This window comes from Schistocerca cancellata, chromosome 11 (assembly GCF_023864275.1).
Source record: "Schistocerca cancellata isolate TAMUIC-IGC-003103 chromosome 11, iqSchCanc2.1, whole genome shotgun sequence".
NCBI lineage: Eukaryota > Metazoa > Arthropoda > Insecta > Orthoptera > Acrididae > Schistocerca > Schistocerca cancellata.
In genome coordinates this window covers 54,163,564-54,177,265 of record NC_064636.1, presented here as the reverse complement: position 1 = coordinate 54,177,265, position 13,702 = coordinate 54,163,564, and positions in this window count along the sequence as shown.

Below are 13,702 nucleotides of genomic sequence, written 5' to 3'. Positions count from 1 at the left end.
ACGGATGTTCAATGACAAAGAGGTTAAGGAGCCAGGGAACACGCTTGTACGTCGCCTGGACGACGAGCTGCCCATGAAGGGGAATGGAACCATCAGCGTAGGCGACCAAACGGCGAGAGGGAGGCGACAATGCAGGATAGCCCAGCTGGGTACATGTCGCCATATTAATCAGGGAGATGGTGGCCCAGTGTCGACATGAAAACTGACATCCTCAGTGAAAATCCGGTGCGTGAGGAAAAGCTTCGGTGCTGATGGGTCATCCTGTGGGATGACCGATTGCAGAGTGTGGACTGTATCTTAGGCACAGGAGGGGCAGGACTGGAGCGAGTCGAGCGACTACGACAAACCGATTGGATGTGGCCCTCCTTGTTACACAGAGTGCGCGTTTTCCAGGTGTTTGGACAATCAGCCCACGAATGAGCAGTAAAGCACTGTGGGCAAGATGGGAGTGGGCCGCGCGACCGGCGACGAGGGGCGACCGAAGGCGCCGATGCCATAGAGACGTTGGACAACTAGGAGTCCCGATGGCGCTGGCCTCGGTCAGCTGGGCCATGTCGACGTCGCGAGGGCGGAACGCACTGTGACGCCGCGATCGCCGCCACCTACGATAGCGCCATAAGACGCTCGTTAACCACTTGAGCAATTTCAAAGGAGTGGGCAATGCAGAGAATCTCTTCCAAGGAGGGGTTGTCGAGTTTCAGCGCCGCAGTACAGACCTCAGAATTGGGAGCCAGCTGAACCACCACATCCCGGATCAGGGAGTCCGCATACGAAGCCTTACACTGCTGATTGGTGCACGTAAAATCGCATCGACAGCAGAGACCCTGCAAGTCCGTGACCCAGGAATGATACAATTGACCAGGCTGTTTATGGTTCTGGTGGAACTCCAGCCGAGAGGCGACCACATGGTAGCATTGGGAATAATAGTTTGCCAGCAAAAGGCAGATCTTCTGGAAAGAGAGAGCCACAGGATCGGACAACAGTGCCAACTTGCAGAGAAGAAAGAACATGTCTGGGGAGGCCCAAGACAAAAACGACCGCTGCAAGGTGTCGTCCGTGACTTGAAAAGCCGTGAAATGTTGTTTCAGCCGATGTAAGTAGGTTTCCCAGTCCTTTTTAGCGTCATTAAAGGATGGAAACGACGGCGGACATGGGAAAGCATCGGACACCTGAGGACTCTGAAGCTGTTGTGGTAATGTGTACGGGCATCGACTTTGTCCATTAGCAACTGCAGTGACTTTTGTAAAATGTCTAACTGGAGCTGCTGCTGCTGCTGCTGCATGAGCTGCTGCTGTTGCTCCAGCAGACAGACCAACTTAGCCTCCATACCAACAACGACCACCATTTACCTCGTCGCCAACCAGAATGGTCGCAGGGTTGAAGTGACGGAAAGTGTGGCAGGACCCATGGAGCAGCCACGAACAACAACAGAACGGGAGAGGATGGACACGACCAATGAAGGACAGAACGAACAAAAACAAGAGCGAAACAGTGGAGTCACAAGAAAACCTAACAACCACGTGCACTCGTACACAAAACAAGAAAGTAAATAAGCTGTCCAAGGTGAGGCGATGTGTCCAGAGACATATGCAAGGTTAGACTGGCTGGCTGAGCGAGAGGCAGGCGCTTAAATATTCTATTGGGGGCGCCGCTATTGGCCGCTGGAACCACGTGTTCCACTGTGGCGCCCTCACACTAAATGCAGGCCAGGAGGTGCGCGCCACCACAGCTTACGGCGCGATGATGCAGAGACCTCTAGGGGTCTGGCGGGGATTCAAATTCCGGGGCGCGCGGTAGCAGAGTTAGAACCATACCAAACAGGACACAGGGAATTTCCAAAGTATGGAAAGAGGGCAGCTAGAATATTTGCAGGCTTGTTAGAATCTCACGAGAGCCTCAAGTGGATGCAGTAAGTTTAAAAGTGGTTTTGGCTCGAAGACTGGGGTAATCTACCCATGTGAGCAAACAAAGCAGCAACAACCAACACTTTGTGATGAATCTACAACTGTACTGCAGTCCGTTAGGGACTGTGAAGACAAAATTGCATTAAATACTGCATGCACAGGGTAAGTTGAAAAGTCACTCCTCCAGATCACAATAAAGGAATAAAAAGTGCAACCAACCATACTATGTAGCACAGTGGAGAGTACCCTCTGCCAGACACTTCAGAGTAAATTATGGATGCTTCTTGTCATTGAAACTGTGACGCCAGAATGGATACCAAATGATGGCATTTTACTTATTGTGGATGTACAGTATAGTAGGCACAATAAATGATTTGCATGTGATTGGGGAGGAGGGTGGGGGTTAGAGTATACAAGGTACAAAATTGAGTATGCACTGCTGATACCCATCTCATCGAGTGTGGCTCTAACGCGGTTCGGCATCGAATCGAACAGAACTGGGATGAGAGATGTGGGCCTGTCATCCCGTGCTGCCTCAGCTGTGTGCCAGAGATACGATGTTGCTGAGTTGCAGCGTGCTGGTCGCTCAGAAAGCCGCGACTGGACATTTTCAGTGGGTGAAAATGGGAAGAATTTAGTGACTAGGGCAACAGTTCAAAAGCCTGTGTACAAGGTAGCTTGGGACATTACAGGCAGCATGTGGCCTTGAATTGCTTTTCTGCCGGCCGCGGTGTTCTAGCGGTTCTAGGCGCGCAGTCCGGAACCGCGCGACTGCCACGGTTGCAGGTTCGAATCCTGCCTCGGGCATGGATGTGTGTGATGTCCTTAGGTTAGTTAGGTTTAAGTAGTTCTAAGTTCTAGGCGACTGATGACCACAGATGTTAAGTCCCATAGTGCTCAGAGCCATTTGAATCACTTGAATTGCTTTTCTGAAATATAACGTCATGGAGATCTTGAAAACAGAATACAGCTAATAGGCTTAAAAAGTCAGAAATCTAGCGGCTGCTGTTCAACTTACCGACAATGTATGGTATACAAGATGGCACTCCACACAATGACACCATGTGCTGACCATTTGTGAGATTTACCAATGCTATCTGGCCATATTTTGCTCTCCTTGGAGCCTCCACACACGGATATGCTCTTCATGAAGCTGTTATCAGAATGAGGACTTGTCTGAAAAGAGGATGCAGTGCCATTTCTGTGTCCAGTGCCGCACCACTGCCAGCGCGCCTCTCTCTGCTTCCGCCTCAAGGGAAGCCGCTGCAGAGGTCGCTGTGCTGGCAGTCAGCTGAAGTGCTGATCATCTGCCTGGGGGAGTGTGGAGTGCACTTTGTGACACTGAGATTTGTTGTTTGCCACGTTTATGGTGTTCCAAATTCAATGGCAGGTAGTGTTGGTAGTAGCTGTTATTAAATCCTATCTGAGTAGTCAGCTTCCAAACTTCAAGATGACTGAACTATGTTTCACAGACAGTTATCTTCTGTACGAAACGTGCGAGACTTTCGAGCCGCCGTCCACTGCGGTGCCGGCTGTGGCACGCCTGGTACCGCGCAGCTGGAGCCGTGGGCAGCCGCCACCTGCAGAGGGAGACCCACCACCTGCTGACAGGGAGGGGCAGGGGGAGGGGTGCGACGGCGCCCTGGCGGCGGTTCGCCGCCTCAGGAACACCACGGCCAGCGAACTCACCAGGTGCCTCGAGAGCCGCATCGCTGCCAACTGCATTCGCGCCTGCTCTCTTCAGGGGTACGTACGCCACTGAAGGCCCCAAACACTGATACTACACTCAGTCTTCTCCTCCTCTTCTTAAACCTTTTCTGTATGCTGTCATCTGCTTTTTTCTAATTTACAAGACTAATATACATAACTGAGAACACCTGACCGAACATTGGTCTCTTTCTAGTGGACATGACAGCTAATACCTTGTTAGACGGCTTCTAGCCTTCTTAATGACCTGTATTAGACAAAGGAGAGAGTTTATAAGTTTTTCCAGGCATGTCGAATACAGCTGAAGACACTCATTGATGATTTGATCCCCGTGAGCTACCAATCTGTGGGTATGTTTACTGCTATCCTACAGGTGCTTTTCCAAATGGCACCACACACTGACTACAACATTAAGATCAGGTGATGTAGAGAGCCTGCTCGTAGGCGGTGGGGTGTGTGAGTGTTTGTCAATTCCTGAACATGTGGGTGATGTCCTAAGAAAAAGGGTGTTGTCATCTTGTAAGATGTGAGCAATGACGGCATACTCATCATGAATACGTGGGAGGTAGTGCAGCACTTGGTCGCTGAAGATATTGAGATAATCATCCTGGTTCAGGTTGACACTCCAGGTGGGATGCCTCACGTGGCTATCAGTGCAGCCGACGCCCCACATCATTTGAGAAGGTGAAAAATCACGTTTCATACCTCCACTCAGCTGCTGTGCTGTTCCTGTCTATGGTCACTCGCCCAACTCGAACAACTTCAGTTGGAAAGACCACATAGGTAATATTGTGGGGAAGGCGAGCCAAAGTTTGCGTTTCATTGGCAGGACACTTAGAAGACGCAACAAGACCACTAAAGAGACAGCTTACACTACACTCGCTCGTCCTCTGTTAGAATATTGCTGCGCCGTGTGGGATCCTTACCAGATGGGATTGACATGGTGCAAAAAAGGGCAGCTCGTTTTGTATTATCACGTAATAGGGAGAGAGTGTGGCAGATATGATACGCGAGTTGGGATGGAAGTCATTAAAGCAAAGATGTTTTTTGTCGCGGCGACAGCTATTTAAGAAATTTCAGTCACCAACTTTCTCTTCCGAATGCGAAAATATTTTGTTGAGCCGAACCTATAGGTAGGAATGATCATCAAAATAAAATAAGAGAAATCAGAGCTCGAAGAGAAAGGTGTAGGTGTTCGGTTTTCCCGCGCGCTGTTCGGAGTGGAATGGTAGAGAGATGGTACGATTGTGGTTCGATGAACCCTCTGCCAAGCACTTAAATGTGAATTGCAGAGTAGTCATGTAGATGTAGATGTAGATGTAGATGTCGTGTCTCATTGTGTACCGCTGTTAGCAACTACCTTCAGCGAGTCATCCTACTCGAAATGCTCAGACTCCACAGTTCCCCTCGTGAAGAATGCTCTGTAATATGTGAGACGAGCTTTCATTCAGTGACAGCACCAGTTTGTGTCAGCTTTGAAATACACAGTCATTGACTTAAGGCAACATTCTTTCCGGTCCCTGTCAGCAAGAATATTTTTATTGCCCCTGTTATTAAGCTGTGTTACATCACGGTGAGTGTTACGTCATTACCTGCGGGCACTTCAGCAGTTCCCATTGATACATCAAGAAATCCATTAACTCCATTTGCAGTGTGGTCACGGTCACATCCAAACACTATAGATGATTTCTGCCATTACCTAACCTCTCTACCTCAACGCGTCTCACTGTGCTGATTACGTAGAAGCGACTGGCACACACACACACACACACACACACACACACACACCACGATCACCACCTGACTGCCACGACTGACGTCAGTTCCGGCTTACACTTCCAGCTTCTACTCTGACATTGTCTCTCTCTTCTGGCACCTGATCCTGGATATGCGAAGACGTCAGCTTCGGCGTTTTGATAGAAATCTTCTCAGCAACTCCTTGGACATAGACGTGAAGCTCTCAGGTATCACATGTACTGCTCACCATTCCGTTCACTTGAGTGAACTATGTTCGTATTATACAAGTGGACGTAAAGCACTTCCCCAAGATAGGGGACACTGACTACAGAAAAAAATAGCTTCAGTTTGCAAAACTGTCCTCAGCTCCTTCTTTTGTCTTGCCTACTGCGACCGGCTGCTACTTTTGTTATCAAAGATGTTCATATTGGCAATCGACAATCTCATAAGGGATCTGAGCTTCTGTGACGTTGGTACGTGAACGCCCAGCTCATTAAACGAAAGCATGCACGATATTTGGGAATTGATACCACACGTGGCATACTATATTTTTACAGAAATGACCTGCTTTGAAATGTTGCATAATGGCACGTTAAACCGTGTTCAGTGAAGCTCTGGCGCTTTCGATCATGTTTTAATTGTAAATGTAGTTTGATTCAGTCTCTAGGTGCTCCATTTCGTGACAGGTAATAATCCACAGTCGGTCACAAAAGTACAATCTGTTCTCACATGTAAATCAACTACCACTGTATGAGTTGTACGCCAGCAAGCACGTTATTTGTTCATAAGAAACACTATGTATCCTGTTTCATTCTACATCTTAGCTCATAAACTGTTAAGCAAACGCCACTTTCCTCCAGAACATGATTTACTGCGTTATTCATTTCATAACTGAAAGTTCTAACTATAGTCATTAACATGAGAAACGACTACAAAGCTGTCTGCTACAATTATTAGGATGTCCTTAACTTATATCATCAGAAAAAGAAAAGTCTGTAACATCTCAAGTTCCATACATGATATTGACTATAAACATTTTGATATATAACATCTCATTTTAAGATGTGTACAACGGCTTTGTTTTTAATTAAAAGAAACTATTCATATGGGTAAACGGTTTTCGTTTGCAGGGCTTTTCTGTATAAATGTTTAATTTTTTTGCTGTTCAAGGTTTTATGTATGGAAAAGAAGGAATTAAGGAGAAACACCTTGAGTATTCATTTAAAAACACTCCGATTGCCTTACATTTTACTTGAAGGGGTTGGTTGTGAAAAACTTATATGTCAAGGTTTGATTCATTGAAGTGTAAAACAGGTCATTTTTCCCTCTCGTGTACTACTGGTGAAGATCTCTGTTACTCTCAAATTCAGGTGGATTGTTTATAACAAATTTCATAAGTGAATAAGTCTACTATGGGGCTCTGGTTAACATTCCCAGCTGCTGAATGAGATGAGTGCATGAAGTACATGTGTCAAGCCCTCACATAAATCTAAGTACTTTGTTTTGTGCAATGAGTATTTTTGTCTAAGTGAGGGGTTACCCAAGAATATCATCTTGTAAGTCACCAGTGAATGAAAAGATACAAAATTGTTAACTTACTAACTCCATGTCCAAAAATTTCGAAGTTATGCTCATGGCAATATCAGCTAATTGTTTTAGCTTCTCTTCTACATGGTTTTTTAAGTTTAAATTTTTATCAGTATGCATACTCAAGAACTCAACACTTTCTACATTTACTATTACCTCTTGCTGGTATACGAGGTAAACAGGTGGTTGGATATTTTTACAGTTTAGAGCTGAATGAGCTGTGTTTTTTTTTCTTTTAAATTTGAAAGTTAGCCTATTTGTCCAAAAAAAGTCAATAACTTTCACAAAAACTTAAATCAATAATTTTTCTGTTGATGCTACGTTGCTTGACTTCGCAACAGTACTTGTATCATCTGCAAACAGAGCTAACTCTGTCTCCTAATGCAAATAAAATGGTACATCGTCAACGTCAAGCAAGAACATTAGGGAGTACGTTTATCAATTAATTATACCCATAAAAACTTGATAATTACTGCACAAACAGCCCTGTCTGTGAAAATGGAACAATACCTATCCAAGGAATAAAACTGGACAATAAACTACCTCAGGAGATTAAAGATTGTTTAAAAAGCGGTGAGTAACTGTGTGTTAAACAATATGCTTTATTACTTAAGTATCTCAGGGTGGACGTTTAGTAAGCTATGCAAAGCAACTAAATAATAGATTAAGCTTATCTTTGACAGACGTTTAAGAACCAATGACTGTTTATTCAGTACATATTCAGAAAACTGCAACCAGTCAGGTTTTTGAACTATTTGTCCAGCAGCTTCCACTGTGGTTGCCGATCGTCTACAGATCTCACACTTCTCACTGGACACGATTCTACATACCGACTGTCGTGATACATCGCCAGCATCCTGCATTCACTGTACAACTGGTGATAGTTACAAAGATTTTCATGCAAAGATGTAATATCACTCACTCATAGGTATTACTTGTTTTTGTTTATATATAATATAGTCGATGTGTGGGCAAACATGAGATCAGATCTGGCATCAATCTGAACACGCAAAAATAAAAGTGAACTGCTGACTCAGCTCTACTCCTAAATTAACATCGTCTGGAGTTACTGTAAAACCATTCCCGATTTATTGTAGCTAACATGATAATATTAATATGAGTAAAAAATTATTTTAACGATAGAACGTTTGGATGTTTAGTTACGTAGTTCAAGGTTCATTCTCCGCTGCGTCACTGACATAGATTGAATGTACACTCCTGGAAATTGAAATAAGAACACCGTGAATTCATTGTCCCAGGAAGGGGAAACTTTATTGACACATTCCTGGGGTCAGATACATCACATGATCACACTGACAGAACCACAGGCACATACACACAGGCAACAGAGCATGCACAATGTCGGCACTAGTACAGTGTATATCCACCTTTCGCAGCAATGCAGGCTGCTATTCTCCCATGGAGACGATCGTAGAGATGCTGGATGTAGTCCTGTGGAACGGCTTGCCATGCCATTTCCACCTGGCGCCTCAGTTGGACCAGCGTTCGTGCTGGACGTGCAGACCGCGTGAGACGACGCTTCATCCAGTCCCAAACATGCTCAATGGGGGACAGATCCGGAGATCTTGCTGGCCAGGGTAGTTGACTTACACCTTCTAGAGCACGTTGGGTGGCACGGGATACATGCGGACGTGCATTGTCCTGTTGGAACAGCAAGTTCCCTTGCCGGTCTAGGAATGGTAGAACGATGGGTTCGATGACGGTTTGGATATACCGTGCACTATTCAGTGTCCCCTCGACGATCACCAGTGGTGTACGGCCAGTGTAGGAGATCGCTCCCCACACCATGATGCCGGGTGTTGGCCCTGTGTGCCTCGGTCGTATGCAGTCCTGATTGTGGCACTCACCTGCACGGCGCCCAAACACGCATACGACCATCATTGGCACCAAGGCAGAAGCGGCTCTCATCGCTGAAGACGACACGTCTCCATTCGTCCCTCCATTCACGCCTGTCGCGACACCACTGGAGGCGGGCTGCACGATGTTGGGGCGTGAGCGGAAGACGGCCTAACGGTGTGCGGGACCGTAGCCCAGCTTCATGGAGACGGTTGCGAATGGTCCTCGCCGATACCCCAGGAGCAACAGTGTCCCTAATTTGCTGGGAAGTGGCGGTGCGGTCCCCTACGGCACTGCGTAGGATCCTACGGTCTTGGCGTGCATCCGTGCGTCGCTGCGGTCCGGTCCCAGGTCGACGGGCACGTGCACCTTCCGCCGACCACTGGCGACAACATCGATGTACTGTGGAGACCTCACGCCCCACGTCGGTACGTCCACCCGGCCTCCCGCATGCCCACTATACGCCCTCGCTCAAAGTCCGTCAACTGCACATACGGTTCACGTCCACGCTGTCGCGGCATGCTACCAGTGTTAAAGACTGCGATGGAGCTCCGTATGCCACGGCAAACTGGCTGACACTGACGGCGGCGGTGCACAAATGCTGCGCAGCTAGAGCCATTCGACGGCCAACACAGCGGTTCCTGGTGTGTCCGCTGTGCCGTGCGTGTGATCATTGCTTGTACAGCCCTCTCGCAGTGTCCGGAGCAAGTATGGTGGGTCTGACACACCGGTGTCAATGTGTTCTTTTTTCCATTTCCAGGAGTGTATTTTGCATCTAAAAGGGGGAGGGGTATGGGGAGGGTGATTGATTGATTACATGTTTCGACCTAGGTTGCCTTCGAAATTCTGAAGGACAAATTAATTTGTTGACTCACTCTGGTAATTAAAGAGGTGGTCTGATACTGTATGGGTCTGATAAAGATTTCAGTTTCATGTATCATGTCACTGTTAGCAAACCTGGAGCTTCTACTATATAACTGCTGGCACAGTGAGTTTGTTGGGCAAGATGTGGCGAAGCTGGATTTGTTCAGGTGTGCAGACGGAGTGAATCCAGATGCTCATTCAATCTTGTTGTAAGGATTCTACCAGTTTGTGCAATGCAGAAACGTGGCCGTGAGTTTCAAATGAGTTGGTACAGACCTGACTTTTGATATTGGTGCATAGTGGTTTTGGTGCTGTGGATGATTCTATTTTGATGAAGAAGCTTGTTTTTGTGTTGTATGTCTTTTTATTTATAAGTAAATAATAACCCACCTTCACACTGTGTTACGTTTTTATGAGAAACGTTATACCAAAGCTGTGCAAAGGGAAATACTAACATCTTTCTGGGGTGAGCATCTCGCTCATTGTGAAGGAATGCTGTCTCAGGTTTGCAGGGAACATGATGTTCATTATGTCAGTCTATGGTGAGTAGGTAGAGCAGTTACTGCTGCTAAGAAATCAATCAACGAACAGTGCAGCACAAGTTCTTTACGTAATGAAATAACTTTTACTCCACCAGTGCCAGCCTCTTATTTTTCCGCGGAACATGTAGAATGTAGGATGAGAAAACGAAGAGTTTTGGAATTGTGGTATTTGTATTCAAAACGCTGTAACGAGCATAATTCATTAATAGCACATTCTATCGTTCACATCGCTGTCTGGCATTTGCAGTTCAGCTGTTATCTCAGTACTGAAGATGGCCGGCAGTGACAGCATGGTTGTCACAACGTTTTTGATACAAACATCACAATTTCAAAAATATACACATCCTCATGTGACATTTTACTCTTTGTTCGGCAGAAAAACAGGGGTAATGATGGTGAAACATCGCCGAATGTATTATCACTCTGACCTAATCTCTGTCCAGAGTCGAGTTTATGCCACTGCTGAACATTCAGGAGCTGAATGAATGATTCTGTTCCAACTGGGCAGTGGCTATAAATGCTCCTCCCTTTTTTCCCTACAGATGCTAAGATCAGAACCCGTACTGTTAACTAATTAGGAACCGTATAGTTCACAATGAATCTGACTTGAAAGTACAATCTACTGAAGAATTTTCTTTTATGGATGTCTGGTCGTTGACAGAAGCTATTCGGTGCCTAACGCTTCGTCTTATAATCTGGAAATGACGTCAGAGACTGTAAGCTCAGATAACGGCCACGTAAAGAGACGTGAGAAGAAAACTCACCGAGATATAAATTCTGATAATATAAGCACTCCGTCTTCAGGCCACGAGTGGCCTACCGGGACCATCCGACCGCCGTGTCATCATCAGTCGAGGATGCGGATAGGAGGGGCGTGGGGTCAGCACACCGCTCTCCCGGTCGTAAGTTGGTATTCTTGACTGAAGCCGCTACTCTTCGGTAGAGTAGCTCCTCAATTGGCATCACGAGGCTGAGTGCACCCCGAAAAATGGCAACAGTGCATGGTGGCCTGGATGGTCACCCATCCAAGTGCCGGCCACACCCGACAACGCTTAACTTCGGTGGTCTCACGGGAACCAGTAAATTCTGATAATATATATTATAAAATTAAGTGTACAACATGCGCGGCGGCAAAACTCAAAAATGAGTCCCAGTACGATGAAATGGGTTATAAGGTGCCATAGCCCTCTATCCCCCATCCATGAAGAAGGTTCCTGTTTTTATGAAGAGTGTGCTTTTGAAGACATAAAGGCTGAGGGAGTTTCACACTGTTGAAATTTTTAGAACATTCCAGAACATTCGAGAGTATTAGAGAACATTCAAGAACATTATATAGTATTCGAGTCCGTTCCACAACATTCCAAAATGTTCCAAAATGATGTCGGATGTTCTGGAATCTTTGGAAATAGTCTGGAACCTTCGAGAATATTCCAGAATGAGTCATACGATAATGATGATCCTCCCGAGCTGGAGCATGTCCTTGCTATGTCATAGTTTCGAGCGAATGTGTGGATAGGCACTCGTGTATTCAAACAGACACTGCTTGGTTCACCAAAATTACTAAGCAAACTCGCATACAGGAATCGCTCAGTCAAATACGCTGAGTCATCTCTAACGACCTGTACAGCTCTATCAAAGGAAAATGTGAAAACTGGGGACTGGGCTAGTTATGCTTTCACTATTCTGTTCTAGAAAATAACATCAAGTTTTAGAGTAACATTTGTTACATCAGGTGACTCCATTTTGTTTTGAAAGGTTGAACCACACGGCATGGAATGTGGAGAATTGGGGAACTGGGGACTGGGGACCGGGCTAGTTATGCTTTCACTATTCTGTTCTAGAAAATAACATCAAGTTTTAGAGTAACATTTGTTACATCAGGTGACTCCATTTTGTTTTGAAAGGTTGAACCACACGGCATGGAATGTGGAGAATTGGGGAACTGGGGACTGGGGACTGGGGACTGGGCTAGTTATGCTTTCACTATTCTGTTCTAGAAAATAACATCAAGTTTTAGAGTAACATTTGTTCATCAGGTGACTCCATTTTGTTTTGAAAGGTTGGACCACACGGCATGGAACGTGGAGAATTGGGGAACTGGGGACTGGGGACTGGGCTAGTTATGCGTTAACTATTCTGTTCTAGAAAATAACATCAAGTTTTAGAGTAACATTTGTTCATCAGGTGACTCCATTTTGTTTTGAAAGGTTGGACCACACGGCATGGAACGTGGAGAATTGGGGAACTGGGGACTGGGGACTGGGCTAGTTATGCTTTCACTATTCTGTTCTAGAAAATAACATCAAGTTTTAGAGTAACATTTGTTACATCAGGTGACTCCATTTTGTTTTGAAAGGTTGAACCACACGGCATGGAATGTGGAGAATTGGGGAACTGGGGACTGGGGACTGGGCTAGTTATGCTTTCACTATTCTGTTCTAGAAAATAACATCAAGTTTTAGAGTAACATTTGTTCATCAGGTGACTCCATTTTGTTTTGAAAGGTTGGACCACACGGCATGGAACGTGGAGAATTGGGGAACTGGGGACTGGGGACTGGGCTAGTTATGCGTTAACTATTCTGTTCTAGAAAATAACATCAAGTTTTAGAGTAACATTTGTTCATCAGGTGACTCCATTTTGTTTTGAAAGGTTGGACCACACGGCATGGAACGTGGAGAATTGGGGAACTGGGGACTGGGGACTGGGCTAGTTATGCTTTCACTATTCTGTTCTAGAAAATAACATCAAGTTTTAGAGTAACATTTGTTACATCAGGTGACTCCATTTTGTTTTGAAAGGTTGAACCACACGGCATGGAATGTGGAGAATTGGGGAACTGGGGACTGGGGACTGGGGACTGGGCTAGTTATGCTTTCACTATTCTGTTCTAGAAAATAACATCAAGTTTTAGAGTAACATTTGTTCATCAGGTGACTCCATTTTGTTTTGAAAGGTTGGACCACACGGCATGGAACGTGGAGAATTGGGGAACTGGGGACTGGGGACTGGGCTAGTTATGCGTTAACTATTCTGTTCTAGAAAATAACATCAAGTTTTAGAGTAACATTTGTTCATCAGGTGACTCCATTTTGTTTTGAAAGGTTGAACCACACGGCATGGAATGTGGAGAATTGGGGAACTGGGGACTGGGGACTGGGTTAGTTATGCTTTCACTATTCTGTTCTAGAAAATAACATCAAGTTTTAGAGTAACATTTGTTACATCAGGTGACTCCATTTTGTTTTGAAAGGTTGGACCACACGGCATGGAACGTGGAGAATTGGGGAACTGGGGACTGGGGACTGGGCTAGTTATGCGTTAACTATTCTGTTCTAGAAAATAACATCAAGTTTTAGAGTAACATTTGTTACATCAGGTGACTCCATTTTGTTTTGAAAGGTTGAACCACACGGCATGGAATGTGGAGAATTGGGGAACTGGGGACTGGGGACTGGGGACTGGGCTAGTTATGCTTTCACTATTCTGTTCTAGAAAATAACA